Source organism: Mirounga angustirostris, unplaced genomic scaffold (genome assembly GCF_029215605.1).
Source record: "Mirounga angustirostris isolate CCGP_5_RB_7025 unplaced genomic scaffold, mMirAng1.0.hap1 SCAF_9, whole genome shotgun sequence".
Lineage (NCBI taxonomy): Eukaryota > Metazoa > Chordata > Mammalia > Carnivora > Phocidae > Mirounga > Mirounga angustirostris.
This window is the reverse complement of record NW_026991717.1, coordinates 6,879,358-6,893,154: the sequence shown is the minus strand read 5'-3', so window position 1 is coordinate 6,893,154 and position 13,797 is coordinate 6,879,358. Positions and strand designations below refer to the sequence as shown.

At 46.1% G+C, this 13,797-nt stretch overlaps 1 long non-coding RNA gene and 1 pseudogene across 1 annotated transcript; both read right to left on the bottom strand.

The window, feature by feature from the left end:
* Window positions 1-2,319: 2,319 nt before the first annotated feature.
* LOC129046499 (uncharacterized) lies at window positions 2,320-11,887 on the bottom strand. The gene is made up of 3 exons (XR_010413904.1): window positions 11,701-11,887; window positions 3,408-3,503; window positions 2,320-2,829 (listed from the first exon to the last, which is right to left on the bottom strand). It is a non-coding gene; the product is annotated as an uncharacterized LOC129046499 (long non-coding RNA).
* Window positions 5,703-7,710, bottom strand: LOC123862031 (small ribosomal subunit protein uS5-like; annotated as a pseudogene).
* Window positions 11,888-13,797: the final 1,910 nt, after the last annotated feature.

The window sequence follows — 13,797 nt, the reverse complement described above, 5'->3', positions numbered from 1 at the left end:
CGGGGTCCTGGGATCAAGTCCCACGTCAGGCTCCCTGCTCAGCAGGGATTCTGCTTCTCCCTCTCCCTCTCCCTCTGTGCTCTCTCTCCCTCTCTCATTCTCTCCCAAGTAAATAAATAAAATCTTAAAAAAAAAAACACAAAAACCCAAAACACAACAGCTTACAATTTCTGTTATCCCAAATGAATATAGGCTTTTTCATGATTATTCAGAGAAGTTTTAGGTCCCCCCTTTACCTCACTCTCCTATCCAGACTACAGTTTTGGTTATCCTCAGACATCTGCAAATCCCTTCCTTCTTGCTTCTGTCCTATTGCAAGACCCTGTGAAAAAGGAAAGCTTCCTTGGTGATTGCAGAGAATGGAGTCTGGGCTAGTATGCTAGTGTTAGCTACCATTTACTTCATGCCGGCCATGTTCCTGGCACTTTACGTAGATGACCTGAAAACTGCATTTCACTAATTTTTGCATATAAGGAAACTCAGGTTCAGTGATGCATCCAAAGACGCTGGCTGGTGGATGATCAGTTTGGAATTCGGATCTGGTCTGTGTGTAACCGCTATGCTCTATACTCTCTCTTTGGAAAGGGTTAAAGTCATGCAACAGCCAACATTTTCCCCCCTGAGTGCATTAGTTAGCAGCAGCTGCTGTAACAAAGTACCACAAACCTGGTGGTTTACAACAACAGAACTTTATTCTCCCACAGTCCTGATGGCTAAACTCCAGGTTTGGGCAGGATTGGTCCCTTCCGAGGGCTGTGAGGGAGAATCTCTTCCCCACCTCCTAACTTCTAGCATTTGCTGGCCATCCTTAATGTTGCTCGTGGTGCATCACTCCACCCCCCGCCTCTGTTGTCCCAGGACCTATTTCCCTATGCCTCCCTGTGTCTCTCTACCCAAAATTTCCTCTCCTTTCTCGTTTAAGTTTTTTTTTTTTTTAGTAATCTCCACACCCAACACACCTGTCATTGGATCGAGGGTCCACCCTAACCCAGTGTGATCTCATCTTAACTTGATTGTATCTACAAAGACCCTACTTCCAAATAAAGTTACAGATATCAGGGGTGAGGACCTGAACATATCTTTTTGGAGGACACAATACTTTTTTTTTTAAGATTTTATTTATTTATTTATTTATTTATTTATTTATTTGAGATAGAGAGCACGCACGAGCAGGGGGAGGGGCAGAGGGACAAGCAGACTCCCCTCTGAGCAGGGAGCTCCATGCGGGGCTCAATTCCAGAACCCTGAGATCATGGCCTGAGCCCGAGGCAGACACTTAACAGACTGGGCCACCCAGGCGCCCTACCCTGGGCATTCTTCTCAGCAAGCCATTCTCCTGCCCTGTATCCTTTCCAGGAGGTGCCAGGCCCCTTTCCGGAGCCAAATCCACAACAGGAGTGCTGGATACACACATGTGCTGAGCCACTGAGTGAGACCTCTTTGTTGCAGTCCAAGAGAGCCAGCAGGCCAGCAGAGAGACTGAGCAAAACCCAGGGTGAAGTGTTTCCCTCTGGTGTCCGCAGCCGAGCTCCTGAGGACACAGTGATGGTGACATGCCCAGCTGTGGTAGTCATCCCTCCTCCGGATGCCTTGCCCTCCGGAAAATGTGGCTGGGCCCTTGTGAGGTCACAGGACTCAGGGAGTTTGGGCTCTGAATAATAACGAGGCAAAAGGTCTTGAGAGTCACAACTCTTTCCACTCCAGATTCTGTAGGGCCAAGGAGGGAGGTTTGTTTTGCTTTGTTTTATTAGAGAAGTCTGTTTTGTTAGCCCAGCAGGCGACTTGAGGGGAGGTAAGGCGGGAGGAGTGAGGGGGGCTCCCATGCCTGGGACGCACAGTGCTTCACGGGTTTGCAGGTGATGGAGAACTCACCCAGGTCGTGGCCCCATGGCTCTGAGTCTCCAGACCACCAAGGTAAGCCAAACTACCCATGGCTCCCTGGGCTCTGCACTCTGGGTGACCTGCAATTGTTTCGTGAATGAATTAATTTGTAAATGAGTAAGGAAGAGAGTGCAAGAATCATAGTTCAGGGCAACTCTCTGGTCACATCTACTAAATAAGCTCCCACCTCCTTCACCACGGAATAAGAGAGAATTTCCTTCTCAAAGACGCTGGCCCTAGACTTGGTGGTCTGTTTTGTCTGCTTCCCCTGCAGGGCATTCTGTGGGCAGCCTGGCACCTTACATACACAAACTCACTTTAGGAGGGCCCAGGGAGAGATATTTGTAGTATGGAATTGAAACAGTTTTCAAAATGTGTGTGCGTGTTTTAACTGTGTCAATTATCAATGGCTCCATGACAAACAGCCTCAAAACTTAGTGGCATGAAACAACCATTTTATTGTGCATTCTGCATGTCAGCAGTTAAGACGGGGCCTAGCAGAGGTGGCTTGGCTCCCTGATGTCTGGGGCCTCCGCTGGGAAGACTGGAAGGCTGGAGGGTGTCTCAATGGTTGGGGGCTGGAGTCATCTGGAGGTGTCTTCACTCACATGTCCGGCCATTTGATGTTGGCTGTTGGTGGGAACCTCAGCTGGGCTGTCAGCCAGAGAACACCTACACATGGTCTCTCCATATGGGCTAGTTTGGGCTGGTCGTTGGGATCCAAGAGAAAGTGTCCAGGAAAGCAAAGCACAAGTACATGGCATTTTCATGATCTGGTCTCAGGAGGCACAGAGCATCGCTCCTGCCATAATGTATTGACAGAGGCAGTCATATAGTTGCCCAGGGCCAAGGCGTGGGAGAGTGGCAAGTTTCCAAAAGAACACGTCGACAGGAGTTACTGTGTCCATCTTTGGCAAACACAATCTGCCGTGCTTTTGCTTTCTTTTTCTTTAGGTTGCATAATTCACACACAAAGGAGAAAATATAACAGGAATAGTTTAGAACTCTATAATTTTATGTCTCCCTGACCCCCAACCAAAAGCAAGCACTCCCCTAAATTTTGCGTTAATCGTGCTCTTGTTTTCTTTATAATTTTGCCACCCCAAGTTTATTCCTAAATAATATACTCTTCGGCTTTGCCTGTTTGCAAATTTGGCAATTTGCATGACAGATTTGGCAATTTGCATGACAGATTTGCATGCAAATTTGGCAATTTGTATGACAGAATCATACAGAGGTCTTCTTGGGTGATATTGCTCATTTGCTTTTGTACCTGGCAGGATGGGCTTAGTTATGCCATGGTTACAAACATCACCAACATCTCAGCTGCTTTACATCTACAAGCACTTACTTCTCACTCATACTACATAGTTGGTGTGGAGTGGCAGCTCTGGGATCCAGGCTGAAGGAGCAACCTCTGTCTGGAACATGGCTAATCTCGGGGCAGAAGGAAAAGAGAAGATGGTGGGCCAGGGGCTGGCTCTTCAAACTCTGGCTCAGAAGTGACCTGCGTCAGTTCTACTTACGTTCTGTTGGCCGAAGCAAGTCACAAGGCTAAGCCTAAAGTCAGTGGGGTTGCAAATATAATCCTTATATAGGTAGGGATCCCAAAGGAAGTAGCCCTGGAGAAACAACAAATATTTTGGATAATAACACAATCTACTCTAGTATTCCCCATTGTTCGCAAATATTTGTTTCCCTCTTTTCTGCAAAACAAACTCACTCCTCTCAGGAGACAACTTAAATTCTCATCTAAACATGGCGCCAGACTTTAAGCCCAGCATTTCATGATACATCAGGTCTGGATGTGGTTCCTCTAGATCTGGAGATCTAGAACTAAAAGGCCTTATCCATTCCTTTCCATGAACAAAGGAGCAACAGGGATGGAGTAATCCCAATCCATTTAGAAAGGAAAGAATGGGGAACATAGTAGTCACTGGTCTGTGGAAATCTTGAAATTCCCCTGGGCTGCTACCGATCCTGGGTGTAGGGAGTGTTTCTTGATTAGGTCCTAGTCCTGCTCCCAGGGAGAGGGGAGATCCTTAGGCTGTTGTCCTTCATGGCCCTTGGCTCTGACATCTTGGAGGTCCTTCCTGTTCTATATTCTTCCTAAAGAGAGGACTGTGAGGTTTTCCCAACCTGCTTTTTTGTGGAAGATTGTATTAGTATTAAAAACATTAATTGCCCCTCTCTGTGGGTCCCTCACTACTGGAGGCTTTTAAGTGCTCGTCCCATTGATGACAAAGTTGGTAATGTGACTCTCTTGGCCAATGGCATGTGAGCACAAGTGACCAGAGTCACTTCCAAGTAGAAGCTGTATTAGGGTGGCTAAACATCTTGATTTGTCCAGGACTACTCTAGTTTTAGGGCTGATGTCTTAGGTCCCAGGAATGCTTAGTCCTGGACAAAATGGGACATTTGGTCATCCTAGCTTTAAGAATCATTCTGTGGTCAACCATTCTCTTTTATCCTTTTCCATGAGGCCAGGAATGTTCTAGTTTTAGAAGTCTCCCATGAGCCTTAGTCACAGAATGAAGAGGAGATGCAGCTGACCTTTATGGACATGTAATGCGAGCAAGAAATAAACCTTTGGGGTTGTGAGCCACTGAGATGTCAGAGTCATTTTTCTGCAGCCTTAGGCGTAACCTAGCTTAAGCTGACTGAGAGAGCATGACACAGTGTTTTGTATATTCACCTATTCATTCATCCATTCACTGTGGATGTCCTGGCAAGCTCTGCCTCATCCTCCCCTCCCTAAGTTTATGCCGAATTTCTCCTTGAAACTCCGGGACTGTTGTGAGTAGGGTTGCCAGAAAAAATTCAGAACACCCAGTTCAATTTGAACTTAAATTGAATTTAAATAATAAACAATAATTTTTTTAGCAATTTTTACCAAATTTAAATTGACCAAATTTACTAAATTTAATTTTTTTACTAGTAAATACTCTAAATTTAAAATTTTTACTATTTAAAATAATTATAACTAGTATATTCCAAGCAATATTTGGGACATTCTTACACAAAAATTTATTTCCTGTTTCTCTGAGATTCAAATTGTACTGGATGTTCTGTATTTTCACTTGTCAAATCTGGCCAACTTAGGCAACCTTCTGAGGTGCCTTGGAAAAGAATACTCAGAAAATTCCTTCTACAGAGAGGCAACATCATGGAGTGGAATAGTCCCTAAAATTAACTGACCATCAGATTTACCAGGGGGTTTCATTTTATTTTTTTTAAATTTTTTTAAAAAAAATTTTAAAGATTTTATTTATTCATTTGAGAGAAAGAGATAGCAAGAGAGAGCACAAGTAGGGGGAGAGGGAGAGGTAGGGTCCCCCCCAGCAGGGAGCCCGACACAGGGCTCGATCCCAGGACCCCAGGACCATGACCACCCAGGTGCCTCTACTGGGGGTTTTTAAAGAAGGAACATAGGCATGACCTCAAGCCTAATGAATTTGAACCCTGGGTGGGATACCTAGAGAATTTGTACTTTGTGTGTGTGGTTTTTTTTTTAATTCATTTCATTATTTATTTTTAAAGATTTTATTTATTTTTATTATTTTTATTTTTTAAAGATTTTATTTATTTGAGACAGAGAGAATGAGAGAGAGAGAGCACATGAGAGGGGGGAGGGTCAGAGGCAGAAGCAGGCTCCCTGCCGAGCAGGGAGCCCAATGCGGGACTCAATCCAGGGACTCCAGGATCATGACCTGAGCCGAAGGCAGTCACTTAACCAACTGAGCCACCCAGGCGCCCAAGATTTTATTTTTTTTTAAGTAATTTCTACACCCAATGTGGGGCTTGAACTCATGACCCCGAGATCAAGAGTTACATGCTCTACCGACTGAGCCAGCCAGGCTCCCCTATTTTTTTTTTAAGAGGCTTTAATTCACTTGAATTTTTCTTGGATAAAACTGTGTGGTGGCCACAGGTGGAGCCTGGGTCCTCTGCATGGAGACTCTGGTGTGGGTCTTTACAAGATGTCGGTGAATTCCTGATAGGGAGACTTGGTGAACATTGTCTCTTTCCATAGGTCAGCGGCGAGAGAGCTGTAGGTCTGGGGAGTGGCACCAGAAGGGGTCTTGGCAAAGCTCCCCAGGGTGGCAGGGCAGCCCGTGGCTGAGGGGTAGCCATCGTCAATACCGGCCATCATCAGTAGCTTCTTGGGCACAGAGATGATGCCAGTGCCCCTGGTATCGGGGATGAGGCTCATCAGCACAGAGCCACAGCGGCTGATCACCTTGCGTGAGCCATGGTGGGGCTTGCCCATCTTGTTCCCCCGGGAGTCTTGCCCACCACACAGGGATGATGGCAAGCTTGGCCACAATGATGGCAGCAGCTACCTCCTTGGAGCACTGAACACCCAGACCAACATAATCTCCGATGGCAACAAACGCCTTGAACCTGGGCCGCGGACCAGCACGAGCCTACTTCTGCACAGTCTTCGAGACCTCATCCTTGAGGGATGTCCCCGGGAAAGAGTCAGTGATCTCAGATTCCTTGATGGGCAGGAAGAGATCCATCTCCTCCAGGGACCTGATCTTCTTGTCCTTCTTGTCATTGACCCAGCTTGCTGATGGGGAACCGCTCCTGGTCCTCAGCCTTGCAGCTCCCAGCTCTGGGCCGAGCCCCACCCCCAGCCAGGGCCCCCCCCGCCAGGGCCCAAGCACAGCACCAGCGCCTTTGGCCATTTGGTGTTTTCTTGGAGGCAAAGCCGGAATCTGTACCTTTTTTTTTTTAAAGTAAGCTCTACGCCCAATGTGGGGCTTGAACTCATGATCCCAAGACCAAGAGTCGCACGCTCTTCCTACTGAGCCAGGCACCTTGAGTATTTGTACTTCAAAACCAAAAGCTCCAGAGTTGATGCTGTTTGTCTGCCACATTTGGGAACTAGAGGTTTAAGGCAATGCTTCTCAAACTCTAATGCATGGATGAAGCACACAGGGGTCTTGCCAAACAGATTCTGATTCAGGAGGTGTGGGGTGAGGACTGAGGGTCTGCAATTCTAACGGTCCAGAGACCACACCTTAAGAAGCACAGCTCTAGGGGGAGATGTGTAGGCTTCGGAATCAGGCCCACAGGAGTTAAATACCATCCCAGCAAGTGGGCTGACAGATTCCTTATGTTTGCTCTCCCTCTGACTGTATAATAGAATCACCTGAATGACTTTAAAAAATCAGATGCCAGGGCGCCTGGGTGGCTCAGTTGGTTAAGCGACTGCCTTCGGCTCAGGTCATGATCCTGGAGTCCTGGGATCGAGTCCCTCATCAGGCTCCCTGCTCGGCAGGGGGTCTGCTTCTCCCTCTGACCCTCCTCCCTCTCATGCTCTCTGTATCTCATTCTCTCTGTCTCAAATAAATAAATAAAATCTTTAAAAAAAAAAATCAGATGCCAGTGATCAGATTAAACCAGAAAAGCTGGAAGACCCAGAATCACATTTTTACACGTTCCTCAGGTGATTCTGACGTGTAGCCAGGGTGGAGAGTCACTGACACACTTTGAACCATCTCCTCATTCCAACACGAACACTGTGAGAATTAAGTAAAATAAAGATGTAGGGATGTCCGGCTGGCTCAGGTGGAGGAGCACATCACTCTTGATCTCAGGGTTATGAGTTTGAGTCCCATGTTGGGTGTAGAGATCACTTAAAAATAAATAAAAATAAACAACAACAAAGAAACAAGGTGCAAAGGATCTGGCCTGATACAGCCACTCCAGGGGGCTGTGACAACTACTCCCCTTTTTATCGCTGCTGTCTCTGGGCCTGTCCAAGGCCCACCCTCCCATCCCACCACCACCAAAAATGGCAAACCTCATCTTCTTTGTCATTTTGCTTCTGGACGGTTGCCTCCTCTCACTAGCATCTTTTTTTTTTTTTTAATTTTGTTTTTAAGTAATCTCTACACCCAACTTGGGGCTCGAACTCGCGATCCCGAGATCAAGAGTCACAGGCTCCACACGCTGAGCCAGCCAAGCGCCCCTCACTAGTGTCTGAAGTCTGTTTCCTACTGGCTCTTCCCAATGCCTTTTAAAATACTCTGACCACCCCCATGACTCAATCTTGCTGCCATCGTGTTTCCAAGGGGGAAAGGGCTTATTCTGTCTACCCTTGATCCTGAACTTTACCGCATAGACACCCAAAGATAAGCAAGAGTGAATAGTCAAACCCAAAGTCCTTTTCTCAGTGACTCTTCTCCTTTAGTTCAACTGAGCAAACATCTTCAATGCCTACTATCACTGGGGTATAAAGATGAGTAAGTCACTATCTTTGACCTCAAGAAGTGGGGTGAAGGGGTGGGAGTGGCTAGGGGCTATTATATAAGTCAATCCTATTGGTGAGATAAGAGCCATGACATAAAGTGTGAACTACATGGGTTCTTGACCTCAGCACCCAACCTTAGCACAGGGCCCTGAGCCTGAATATTTTTTGAATGAATTAATGAATGATTGACTGAATGAATGAACTCCACAGGAAGATGAGGAAAGGCTTTACCCATGAAATGACCCTGTAGCAGAGTCCCAAAGATGACTCGAGTTTTCCAGGTGAGGCAGTCTATAGGTAGGTATTCCAGATGGAGTCAGAGTTTTGGGAGCAAGAAATAGCATGGCACATTCCAGAAGTGTCGGTGATGTAACTGGTGGACATGGAAGGTGTGAAGCCGAATGGGAGGAGGAAGGCTGGGAGGTAGTTGGAAAGGAGGTAGAGGAGCAGAGAGATGCTGAAAGCCTTCCTGTGCCTCTACGAAGAGTTAGAACGTGGTCACTGGGGAATGGGAAGCTGCTCCTGGGTTTTAGCGAGGGAATCAGGTGAGCAAAGTAGCATTTCAGAAAGACAGCCTGGCAGCAACTGAAGCTACTAGGAGGGGTTGAAACCACTTGGGAGGAGTGTATGGGGGAGAAGAGTAGAGGCCTGAGGACAGACTGCATGGCTGAGTCAGCCGCGGGAAGAAGGGTCTGTAGTGCAGCCTGATGGGGAGGCAGGGGAAAGCAGGGGTGCCTGCCACTAGTCCCAGGCTACCCAGAAGTCAAGTAGGGGGGCTGGAAAACAACTGCTAGGTGTGGCAGTGACTGGGGGTCATGGTGACCTGGGCCAGAACTGTGACAGTGGTGCAGTGGGGGGAGAAGCAGTACCTCAGCCATGGGCGCCACAAGAACATTCCCTCCTCCCTTGGTATCCGTGACCGTGCACCTGAGCTCTCCTCTGTCCATCTTAGTGCAGATACAAACTTAAAAATATGGAACCATGGACATCAATTACGTTGCGGGCACACTGAATGTAAGTTTTCTTCTTTTTAAAAAAAAACTTCTTATTTACAGGGTGCCTGGGTGGCTCAGTCGGTGAAGCGTCTGCCTTTGGCTCAGGTCATGATCTCGGGGCCCTGGGATCGAGTCCCGCGTCGGACTCCCTGCTCAGTGGGGAGCCTGCTTCTCCCTCTCCCTCTGCCTGCCGCTCCCCCTGCTTGTGCTCTCTCTCTCTCTATCAAATAGGTGAATAAAATCTTTATTTAAAAAAATGTTCAAACATATATGCAAGTAGAGAGAATAGTACAGTGACACCCAGGTAATCACCTCCCACCTTCAACAGTGATCAACCCCTGGCCAATCTGGTTTCATCTCTATACTCACACCCACATTATTTTGAAGCAAATCCCAAATGTCACATCAATTCACTCATAAACATGTCAATATGTACCTCTGAAATATACAGCCATTTAAAAATCATCACAATACAATTAATAGACCTAAAATCAACAATACCTTAATATCTCATCTGAGATGCAATGTGTTCAAAGTCTCTGATGGTTTCATTACTTTTTTTTTCCAGTCTGTCTTAATAAGGATGCTAACAAGTCCCATATGTTGCATTTGGTCAATTTGCCTCTTAAATTTCTTTTAAATGTATAATTTCATGGAATCCCCTCTGCATTTTTCTTTGCATTTTACTCGTTGAAGAGGAAACAGTGCAGCTGTTATCTTGACAGTTCTTTGGTTAAAAGGGTATGTCCTCTAATCATATGGCCTCATTCCCTTCTGCTTTCTTTTGTCTTAGAGTTTGTAGTGAAGTATTACCTATCCACAGAAAAGTACATGATCTGTAAGTGTGCGGCTTGGTGAGATTTCATAAATGAACACACCTGTGTAACCACCACCCAGATCAGGAAACAGAACATTACTGGACCCCCTCCTAATGCCCTCTCCTGGTCTCTACTATCCCACAGAGATGACCTGACTTATTCACACTATAGATTCGTTCTGCCTCAATATAAGTAGAATCATGCAACACGGTCTCTGTTGTGACTGGCTTCTTTTGCCCAACATTATGTCCGTGTTGCTGCTTCTAGCAATGGGTTTTTCATTCACTGTTGTAAAATATTCCATTGAGGGTGCCTGGATGGCTCAGTTGGTTAAGCGACTGCCTTCGGCTCAGGTCATGATCCTGGAGTCCCTGGATCGAGTCCCGCATCGGGCTCCCTGCTCGGCAGGGAGTCTGCTTCTCCCTCTGACCCTCCCCCCTCTCATGCTCTCTCTATCTCATTCTCTCTCTCAAATAAATAAATAAAATCTTTAAAAAAAAAAAAAAAGAAAAAAATATTCCATTGAAGATGAAGATGCCACAATTTGTGTATCCATTCTAGTGTTAATGGACATGAGGGCTATTTACAGTCTTAGGCTATTACAAACAGCCCCACCACAAACATTGCCATATGCACGTTTCTTTGGGCACACATTTGGGAATGAATGTTATGTATGTCCTTGACTGCTTAGGTTTTTTGCTTAGGTTTTAATTTGGGCTCTATCGCATACCACCTGTGTGAGCCCATTGGTTCAACTCTCTGGTCTCAGTTTTCTGATCTGTAAAATGAGGGTAATTATCATTAACGCTGTGGCATTACTTCGAGGATTAAATATAAGAAAACATATAAAGTTTTTAAAACCGTGCTTGGCTCTTAGTCAGGGTTAATAAGCATTAGCTCTCATGATTTCTACCTTTCCAGCGGTACCTTCTCAATTTCCCTCACTCCTGCCTGCTAAGAGTTCTGTTCTCCCACATTTAAGGTGACCTGATCTGCTTTTCTCTTTCTCTGGAATTTTCTATTCTCGTGACTTCTGCTATCTTGTGTGTGGGCACCGTTGCGAAGTGTTACACAAAACGTGTGATGGCAAAATTCCTGTCTACAAATAGAAAGCTCGACCTTTCGCCTACTCTCCAGTCCTACTTTCTTGGTCACAATGCACTATTTGCCCTTTCCCTCGAATAGATCTGCTACCGCCGTCTCAAGAGAACACATCCTCTTCCATAATAGAATCACCTTGGAATCCTCTCTGACCCTTCCCTCCCCTCCGGGCACCCCAGATTTAATCGGCAGGGAGGTCTTGATGAATCTGGCTGTACCCACACCCACTCTTGTCCTTTTTACTCCCTCTGTCACATTCAGATCTTTATCACTTTCCATCTGAGCCGGTTCGGTGCCCACCGCTTCTTCCACCTGGCATCAGTCTCTCCTACTTCTATATTACCCTGAACACTACCTCCAGACTAACTAAAGTACTGCCTCATGATAAATCATCACAACAGGGCGCCTGACTTCTGGAATGGTGGCATGAGTTGCTCCATGAACCCTCTCCACAGGGAAACAACAGTAACTGGTGAAAATTTAAAAAAAAAAAAAATCAAAACCAAAACCATAACAATTCACAGTCTCTGAAAGCCATCTTAAGAGCACAGAGCAAATTAAGAAATTTTATTCAAGAAAATTCACTAAATCTCGGTGAGAACAGTGAGAGTCAGCGACATTTGAGCCTCAAACCTCTCCTTACCTCTCTCCTGTCCCAGCTCGGCGTGGTGGAAGCTCCACTCTGGGCAGGTGAAGCCAAGAACACAGGGCTCCCGCCTCCCTCGGCTCTCAGTGTCCCCCAGAGAGGCAGGCTGCCAGCATTTCTCATCCCCTCCAGCCTCATGTTGCAAAAGCTCTATTCCAAGCAAGACTGGCTGAGAGGACTGGTGCTCATCGCCTCTACCTTGCTCCCATTCACAGGACATAATCTCTACCCCAGGCATCACAGGCTGAAAATACTGGGGCCTCAATCACCTTTGGCCCCAGCTTGCTCACAGGGTAGATATTCGGGGAGGGGGGAGGCAAGCTGACAACAGTAGAGTCTATTGCCCTTGTCCAGCACTCTATTCATAAAGCATTGTCGTCGCTCTAAGAGAAGAAGGCCATTGTCCCTGCCCATGCTCCCCATGTTCTGGAGCAGTGGTTTTGCCTAGGAGGAGAAGCAGGCCATAAGAACAGAGAGCTCCAAAGCTCACCCCAAGGAAACTGACTTTATTTGGAATACAGTGTGGGGAACTTCAAGAATAGACTAGTCTCAAAAACAATGGAAATGTTGTTGGTAAACAGCTAAGAGGAGTCTGGGAGCTCCATTTGAGCAAGAAGTTAAACTGCTGACTAGCTAGATGTATACTAGAGAGAACCAGGGAAAGAGACAGTATGGAGAGCCTCTTGGCTGGAATAAGCCTCGTAGACTACCCCTGGAAAGGGGCCCAGATTTAGTTGGACAAGAGTGTGGAGGAGTTTATACCCCAGGACAATGTTAAACCCAGTAGAGTAACCAGCCAGCATCTGGGGGAGGCTAACAGCTGGATGTGATACCAAAGGAGGCAGATGGCTTAACAGAGAAATCAGGTAAAGAGACAAAGTCTTGTTGGGTTTTGTTTTGTTTTTCTAGATTTTATTTATTTATTTGAGAGAGAGAGAGCACAAGCAGAGGGAGGGGCAGAAGGAGAAGGAGAAGCAGGCTCCCCACTGAGCTGGGAACCTGACATGGGGATTGATCCCAGGACGCTGAAATCATGACCCAAGCCAAAGTTGGACACTTAACCGACTGAGCCACCCAGGCGCCCCAAGAGACAAAGTCTTGTTAAGACCACTGTCATCCCAGAGACTGGGCACATATCCAAGGCTGTACCCTCTGAGGAGTGACATCAGAGTGCACACTATGAGGGAATTGATTTCACTACAACAGTCAAGCCAAGTCACTGAACAAGTAAGCAAGCAAACAACAACAAGCCCCAGAGTAGGGAGGAATCTTTATCCAAAGTTACTTAAAATATCCAGTTTTCAAAGAATACTATGATACATGCCAGGACACAGGAATGTATGACCTATTATACAAGAAAAAAATCAGGTATCAGAAACTGCCTTTGTGAGGGTTCAGATGTCAGACTTAGCAGACAAAGACTTCAAAGCAATTGTTATAAATATGGTCAAAGAAATAGAGGAAACCTTGTTTATTTTTTTTTAAAGATTTTATTTATTTATTTGAAAGAGAATGAGAGACAGAGAGCATGAGAGGGAGGAGGGTCAGAGGGAGAAGCAGACCCCCCGCTGAGCAGGGAGCCCGATGCAGGACTCGATCCCGGGACTCCAGGATCATGACCTGAGCCGAAGGCAGTCGCCCAACCAACTGAGCCACCCAGGCGCCCCAAAGAAGCATTTGTTCTTTTTTTTTTTTTCTTAAGATTTTATTTATTTATTTGACAGAGAGAGAGATAGCAAGAGCAGGAACACAAGCAGGGGGAGTGGGAGAGGGAGAAGCAGGCTTCCCGCCGAGCAGGGAGCCCAATGTGGGACTTGATCCCAGAGGAAACCTTGTTTAAAGAAGTAAAGAGAGGTCAAATGACAGTGTCGCATTAAGGAGAGAATTTCAGTAAAGAGAATTTATAAAAGAACCAATGGAAATTCTGGAGTCAGAAAGTTCAATAACTGAAATGAAAAATTCTTTAAAGGACCCAGAGGGGCAACACAACCTTGAAAAAAGAGAACAAAGTTGGAGGACTCACACTTACCAATTTTTAAAATCTTACTGCAAAAGCTACAGTAATCATGAGAGTGTAATACTGACCTAATGAGA